Source organism: Myodes glareolus, chromosome 10 (genome assembly GCF_982192425.1).
Source record: "Myodes glareolus chromosome 10, mMyoGla1.1, whole genome shotgun sequence".
Lineage (NCBI taxonomy): Eukaryota > Metazoa > Chordata > Mammalia > Rodentia > Cricetidae > Myodes > Myodes glareolus.
Window position 1 is genome coordinate 53,211,005 of NC_142035.1, and position 7,683 is coordinate 53,218,687.

General features: G+C 40.5%; 1 pseudogene; it reads right to left on the minus strand.

The window, feature by feature from the left end:
• Nucleotides 1-2,398: 2,398 nt before the first annotated feature.
• Nucleotides 2,399-2,724, minus strand: LOC148120650 (small ribosomal subunit protein eS27 pseudogene; annotated as a pseudogene).
• Between the last annotated feature and the right edge of the window lie 4,959 nt (nucleotides 2,725-7,683).

The following is a 7,683-nucleotide window of genomic DNA, read 5'->3' on the forward strand; positions in this document are numbered from 1 at the left end:
ATATTTCTTTTATTATATTTAGGTATGTTCCTTGTATTCCTGATATAAGAATTTTATTATGAATGGGTGTTGAATTTTGTCAAAGGGTCTTCCAGCATCTGATGAGATGATCATGTAATTTTTTTTTCCTTTCAGTTTGTGTATGTAGTGGATTACATTGACAGACTTTCATTTGCTGAACCATCCCTACATCTCTGGGATGAAGCCCATTTGATCATGGGTGATATTTTTGATGTGTTTTATGATTCTGTTTGCCAGTATTTTATTGTTTTTTTCATCAATGTTCTTGAGGGAAATTAGCTTGTAATTATCTTTCTTTCTTGAGTCTGTGTGGTTTGGGTGTCAGGATAACTGTGATCTCATAAAAAGAATTTGTCAATGTTCCTTCTGTTTCTATTTTGTGGAATAATTTGAAGAGCACTGATATTAGTTCTTCTTTGAAAGTCTGGTAAAATTCTGTGCTGAAACCGTCTGAACCTGGAAGTTTGTTTGGAGACTTTTAATGACTGCTCCTATTTCTTTTAGGAGTTATAGGTTTGTTTAAATTGATTATCTGGTCTTGTATTAACTTTGGAAAGTGGTCTCTATCGAGGAAAATTCCATTTCTTTCAGATTTTCCATTTTTTTTTTTTTTGCAGTATAGTTTTTTGAAGTATGACCTAATGATTATTTGGATTTCCTCATTGTCTGTTGTTATATCCCTCTTTTCACTTCTGATTTTGTTAATTTGGATATTCTTTTTCTGCCTTTTAGTCAGTTTAAATAAGGGTTTTGTCTATCATGTTCATTTTCTCAAAGAACCAACTTGTTGTTTCATTGATTCTTTGTATTGGTCTCTTTGTTTCTATTTTATTGATTTCAGTCCTCAGTTTGATTATTTCCTGCCATCTATTCCTCTTGGGTGTACTTGCTTTTTTTTTTTTTTTGTTCTAGAAATTTCAAGTATGCTGTTAAGTTTCTTCTATGAGATTTCTTGAAATTCCTTCTGTAGGCACTCAGTACTATGAATTTTCCTCTTAGCACTGCTTTCATAATATCCCATAAGTTTGGGAATGTTGTGCATTTATTTTTATTAAATTCTAGGAAGTCTTTAATTTCTTTATTTCTTCCTTGACCCAGTGATGGTTCAGTGAGAGAGTTACTCAGTTCCCATGAGTTTGTGTGCTTCCTGTAGTTTGTGTTGTTGTTGAACTCCAACTTTAATCCATGGTGATCTGATAAGATGCAGGAGGTATTCCATTTTTTTTTAATCTATTAAGACTTGTTTTGTGACTGATATGTGGTCAATTTTGGAGAAGATTCCAGGAGATGCTGAGAAGAAGTTATGTTCTTTGGTGTTTGGGTGAAATGTTCTGTAGATATATATTAGGTTCATTTGAATCATAACATCTGTTAGTTCTGTTGTTTCTCTGTTTAGTGTCTGTCTGGATGACCTGTCTATTGGTGAGAGTGGGATGTTGGAACCTCTCACTATTAATGTGTGGGGTTCAATGTGTAATTTAAGGTTTATTTTACAAATGTGGGTACCCTTGTGTTTGGAGCATAGATGTTCAGAATTAAGTCATTATCTTGGGTGGATTTCTCCTTTGATGAATATGAAATGTCATTCTCTTTTGATTAATTTTGGTTTGAAGTCTATTTTGTTAGATATTATAATAGCCTCACCAGCTTGCTTCTTAGGTCTGTTTGATTGGAAAATCTTTTTCCAACCCTTTTCTCTGAGGTAATGTCTGTCTTTGATGTTGAAGTGTGTTTCTTGTATGCAACAGAAGGATGGACCTTGTTTTCATATCCTGTTGCAAAAGGAGTGGCGGCTGCATTCCGGCTAGTTTACACCCGAAATAATTACACGGAAACTGTATTCTTTTAAACACTGCCTGGCCCATTAGTTCTAGCCTCTTATTGGCTAACTCTCACATCTTGACTAACCCATTTCTAATAATCTGTGTAGCACCATGAGGTGGTGGCTTACCGGGAAAGATTCAGCATGTCTGACCTGGCAACTTCATGGTGGGCAGCCCTCTGACTCTGCTTCTTTCTCCCAGCATTCTGTTCTGTTTACTCTGCCTATCTAAGCTGCTGTCCTATGAAAGGTCAAGGCAGTCTCTTTATTAACCAATGAAAGTAACACATAGACAGATGACCCTCCTACATCAATATTCATTTTATTAACCTCTGCCTTTTTATTGGTGAAGTGAATCTGTTGATATTGAGAGATATTAATGACTGGTGATTGTTAGTTCCTATTATGTAGTAGGAGACTGCTTGTTTGTTCCTGGCTGCCCAGACTCGAAATAACCACATAGAAACTGTATTAATTAAATTACTGTTTGGCCTATTAGCTCTACCTTCTTATTGGCTAGTTCTTACATCTTAATTTAATCCATTCCTATTTTTTTTTATCCAAAATGTGTTTATTGGGATGGTTCCCACTCATCTCGAATCAGGTGCTTTTCAGTGCTGCCTCCTCCTGAAGGAGCATCCTTCTGTCAGTCTTGCTTTCCCGCCTGTAGGCTGACAGAGGACAGTGGAGCAGCCAACACACAAGACTACCGTCTGTGCATGGCTAAAGACCGTGGTGATTTTATAGCATCCTGGGCACTTCACATCCATAAAGTAGGAATTGGGGCTCTGCACCAGGTGCTTTTTCTTGTGTTTCCTCTTTTCCTCCTCTGGAGAGGGATGAAGGAGATCCTTTGCAAGAGGCATGTTCTCATAGGGAGGTCGTCACTGCAGGAAAGGCTTAATCCATTCCTATTAATCTGTATATTACCACATGGCTGTGGCTTACCGACAAGGTTCTGGCTCATCTGTCCCCTGCAGTAGCTACACTGCATCTCTGACTCTACCTACTCCCTCCCTCCCTCCCTCCCCCCTCTATACATATATATATATACCAATAAAAGCAACACATAGATAGCAGGACTTTCCACACCACTGTTATGTTTTGTTGTTGTTGTTGCTGTTGTTGGTGTGCGTGTGTTTCCCTTCTTTGAGTTTTGTTGGTATGAGATTATCTATTGCTTGCATTTTCAAGGGTGTAGCTTACTTCCTTGGGTTGTAGTTTTCCTTCTAGTATCTTCTGTACAGCTGTATTTGTAGATAAATATTTATTAAATTTTACTTTGTCATGGAGTATCTTGTTTTCTTCATCTATGGTGATTGAAAGTTTTGCTGGGTATAGTAGTCTGGGCTGGCATCCATAGTCTCTTAATGTCTGCATAATGCTTGATCATGACTTCCTGGCTTTTGACTTTTAGTGTCTCCATTGAGAAGTTGGGTGTAATTCTGATAGGTCTGCCTTTACATGTTAACTTGGCCTTTTTTCTTTGCAGCTCTTAATATTCTTTCTTTATTCTGTATGTTTAGTGTTTTGATTATTATGTGGCAAGGGGACTTTTTTCTTTTTCTCTTTCTTTCTTTTTTTTTAAGTTCAGTTTATTTGTTGTTCTGTAAGCTTCTTGTACTTTCATAGGCCTGTCCTTCTTTAGGTTGGGAAGTTTTTCTTCTATGATTTTGTTGAATATATTTTCTTTGCCTTTGAGTTGGACTTCTTCTCTTTCTTCTATTTCTATTATTCTTAGGTTTAATCTTTTCATGGTGTCCTAGATTTCCTGGATGTTTTGTGTTTGGAATTTTTTAGATTTTAACATTTTCTTTGACCAATCAATCTATTTTCTCTGTCATATCTTAAATGCCTGATATTTTTTCTTTCTTCTCTTGTAATCTTTTGGTGATACTTGTATTTGTAGATCCTGATCACTTACCCAGATTTTCCATTTCCAGAATTCTTTCAGTTTGTGTTTTCTTTATTGCTTAAATTTCCATTTTCAGATCTTGAACAGTTTTGTTTCCATCAGTTGTTTGTTTATTTTTTTCTTGATTTTCTTGACATCCATTAAGAGATTTATTGATATCCTCTAATTTTTTGGTTGTTTTTCTCCATTTCTTTAAGAGATTTTTTTTCATTTCCTTTATCATCTTCATAAAGTTATTTTTAAGATCATTTTCTTGTGCTTCAGCTGCATTGGAATGTTCAAGACGTGCTGCTGTGGGACAGCTGAGTTCTGGTGGTGACATATATTGCCCTTTCTGTTACTGTGTTCTTATCCTGGCATTTTGACATCTGAACTTGGGATGATTTTAGGTCTACGTGTTGATTCCTGTGTTTGTCTTTGTTGAATGGGTGTTTTGTTCCTTGATTTCTGTTTCCTCTCTGGTCTTCTGGCCTAAGCAGCCAATGGTCTGGTGACTGGTGAGTCTTCAGGTCTAGTAGGATCTCTCCACTGTGGTTTTGGGGCCTTGGGTCTCTTGATTGGGTCTGGCCTCTGGTAAAGCTGAAGTTGTCTATGGATTTTAGATCTAGCCTGGTCTCCAGTAAAGCCTGAGTCTTCTGGGGTACCTAGGACCAGCTTGGCCACTGATAGAGCTGTTGGGATTCTTCTTCCAACTGGTGAGTACTGTTTGTGGGCCTATAGAGTCTGCTGGAATTCTGGGGAAGGATGATTGTGACTTGTGTGATCTGTGCCTCAGTGGCAGAAGGCTGTGGGGTTGAGGGCAGGGCCCAGCAGCATCAGGGCCAGGGACCAGCTGGGATGGTGTTTGCCTAGGGAAGGGGTGCTGGAGGCAGAATCTAGGGAGGGGTCTGTGTGTCACAATTCTTACAGTTAGGTGGGTGACAAATGTCTCCAGCGCATTGTGCCAGGCACTGTGTTTTCTGTAACCTTACTATGAGCTCATAGTGACCCTTCCGTAGATCTCTTGGGTGGACACAAGAGAAAGAGATCCTTTTTGTACTATTTAGTCACTCAGAAATAACAAACAGATTTAAGATTGGTAGCAGAAGCTAAGCAGCAGAGAAGTTGATTCGTTAGCACAGAGCAGTCAGGGCCATGGAGAAAGACCCTCGTGGGACAAACGGAAGAGGGTACCCCGAGCTATGCAGGAAGCATGGCTCTCCCTCACCGGCAAGGCTTACCCCTGACTTTACAGTTCTTGGTGGTATGTAGGGAGAAGTCAAACATGTGTGCCCACTTCACTGAATAGGCAGTTTATACATGTGATTCCATGTTCTCAGAAACCTTCTTTGTGTCTTTATGTGTATTGAGTGTGCTCATGTGTATACGTGCCTGCAGAGGTCAGATGACAGATTTTATCATCTGAGACAGGGTCTTTTGTTCCTCACCACATGTACCAGGCTCCCTGGCCCACTAGCCTCTCGGGACTCTCTCTGTGTCTCCCATCTCACTGTGTGAGTCCTGGGACCTTAGATGCACGCTACCTGTGCCGCTTTATGTGGTTTCTGGATATCCAAGCCTCCTGCTTGCAGCTTTTTCTTAGCTCTCCTTAGCGACTCTTATGTGATCCTTGTCTTGACTGAATCAACTCTTTAATAGCGTTACATGTAGGTTTCCATGAAAATACATCTCTACCAGAGTGGGGGAAAAAAAAATCTCATGAGCAATGCCAGTAAACACACCCTTCCCCCTCAGAGAATTCCATGGGGGGGGGAATGTCTGCAGCCAATTGTGTTATTTTAAAACTTCCTGAAAGTGGATGGAGTGCTGATTGGATGATATATTGAAAAACAATAAAGCCAGTGTATATTAAATTCTTGTTCTGTACCAGGGACTGTGCTAGGGATGCGACGCCATAAAATTCTTACCATTGTAGGGGTTTTAGCTGAATTTTACAAATCGGTGTCCTCAGAAGAATGGCGAGTAAATAACACCGTGTTTCAGAGTAAGGCAGTGCGCAGCAGCGGCTCCAGCTCAGCCCGGTCTGGTTCCTGGGCTGCGTTCTCAGTTACGCCACTGGCAAAGGCCAGCGGTGACTAATTGTCTAATCATGTTTCTAGCCCTTAATTGTTGCTTTCTGTTTCCCTGTGGCCAGAGATTTATTTTAATTTTTCCTGTGGCCGATGGTCCATGACAGAAGATTCCACAGTCATATACTGTAAGTGCAAAATGCTGAGGTGGATAGCCAAGAAAAACTTCCCTTTCAGATTGCAAACGCTTGAGACATTTGCCTTGCCATCCCCGGCTCGAATTTAACATTCGGAATGGATCAACAGTCCTAGTCATTCCTAGCTGCTCATTTATTTTGAAAAGTGTTTTACGTATGTTGCGGGCAGAGTTCTGTACAGTGGGGATGTTGACAGAGACCCTCTTCCCAGGGAGCTCCTATTTCACTAGAAGGGACACGTGAATAAATTCAGCCAGGGACATCTGGCATGAAAAGGTGGCCCAAGGGCAAGGAGAGCAATGCGGCAGAGGCAGCAGGTCCCTGCGTTCATGCGTGCGTAAGGAATCTTTTGAAGATGGCTCCAGACAGCTTTGGGATCAGGTGGCATTGAGTAAGGACCTAAACTAAATCCAGGGAGGAAAGGCCCGGTGGTAGCCCTTTTTGGGGAGAGGCGTGAGAACAGCAAGGAAGCTGCTGATACAGCAGTGGTGTGAAGGTGTGGGCTGGGGGAGGAACGGCTTGAGTTGATAAAGGTGAGATCGCAGGGAGCCTTGTAGGCCCTGATAAAGACCAACTTTATTCAGAGTAAGAAATTGGGGAACACTTTTAACAGGGGTAATAGGGTGTTGGTCACTTTCCAGGAGGGTCTCTGTTGCTGGGGGTGTGGGTAGGATCTCATTGTGCAACCCTGGCTCACCTCAACTCCCTGTGTAAACCAGGTTGATCTTGAACCCACAGAGATCAGCTTGCTTCTGCCTCTTAAGTGTGCTGCCACACTTGGATTCTTTGTTTGTTGTTTGTTTTTGTTTTTTTGAGACAGGATTTATGCACTTAAATTTCATTACTGGTGTATGGTGTGCACCAATCACATTATAAATTTCTATTTGGTTTTAAAGATGGAAGAAATGATAGCATGTTGATTTGTTGAAGGTATCCATCCAATAGAGGAAAACTTTCCTAAGACTGGAGTGTGGATTTTCTGCCTTTAAAATCACTTGTCCTGAGAATCCGCAGTTCCACTGCTTTCTTCGTTAACGGCTGGTCTGTTACCGACTTTTCTGTTACTCAGTCCCCGGGGATGGAGCCAAGCACATGTTTTTAGCATTCAGCTATTTCCCCAGCATCCCAGGAAATGCAAAGTGTGTCACATCAGAGGCATGATGCATGCACCGTGGAATCTGCCTCATTTAAACATCAGAATTTTGTTCTCTCTGATCAAGTTTGCCCTACTTTCTAACTCAGTGCAGGGCGAATGTGGGGAGGTTCTCCTGAATCCTCTAGCGCAGAAATTAGATCCATATACTTAACTCTCCATCACCAACATGTGCATCTAGATCTAAATATTATATGGCTTCCTTCACACAAGTTATTTGAATTGAACCCACATAGCATTGCCTGTTTGGGGATCAGCTGATTCTTGCCAGGTAGACTTCATTAATTGTCCAGCCTCATTTCTTTTTCTTCCTCCATTGAGCCCTTAGAGGAGGTGCCTTATTTGGAATTTTCAGATAAGCTAATGTAGGTAGTACTGATGATAATCCTTTGATGGAAAATAATTATTTGGTTTATGTCTTGGAATTCTAGGACACCAACTCACAAGAATAGCACATCAGTCATTGGAATAGTTTAATTGAAAAGGCCTATGCCAAAAAGCTACAAGACTTTAACTATTGATAACCCCACCCCACTGGATAGAAAGAGTCAGTCTGACATAATGTC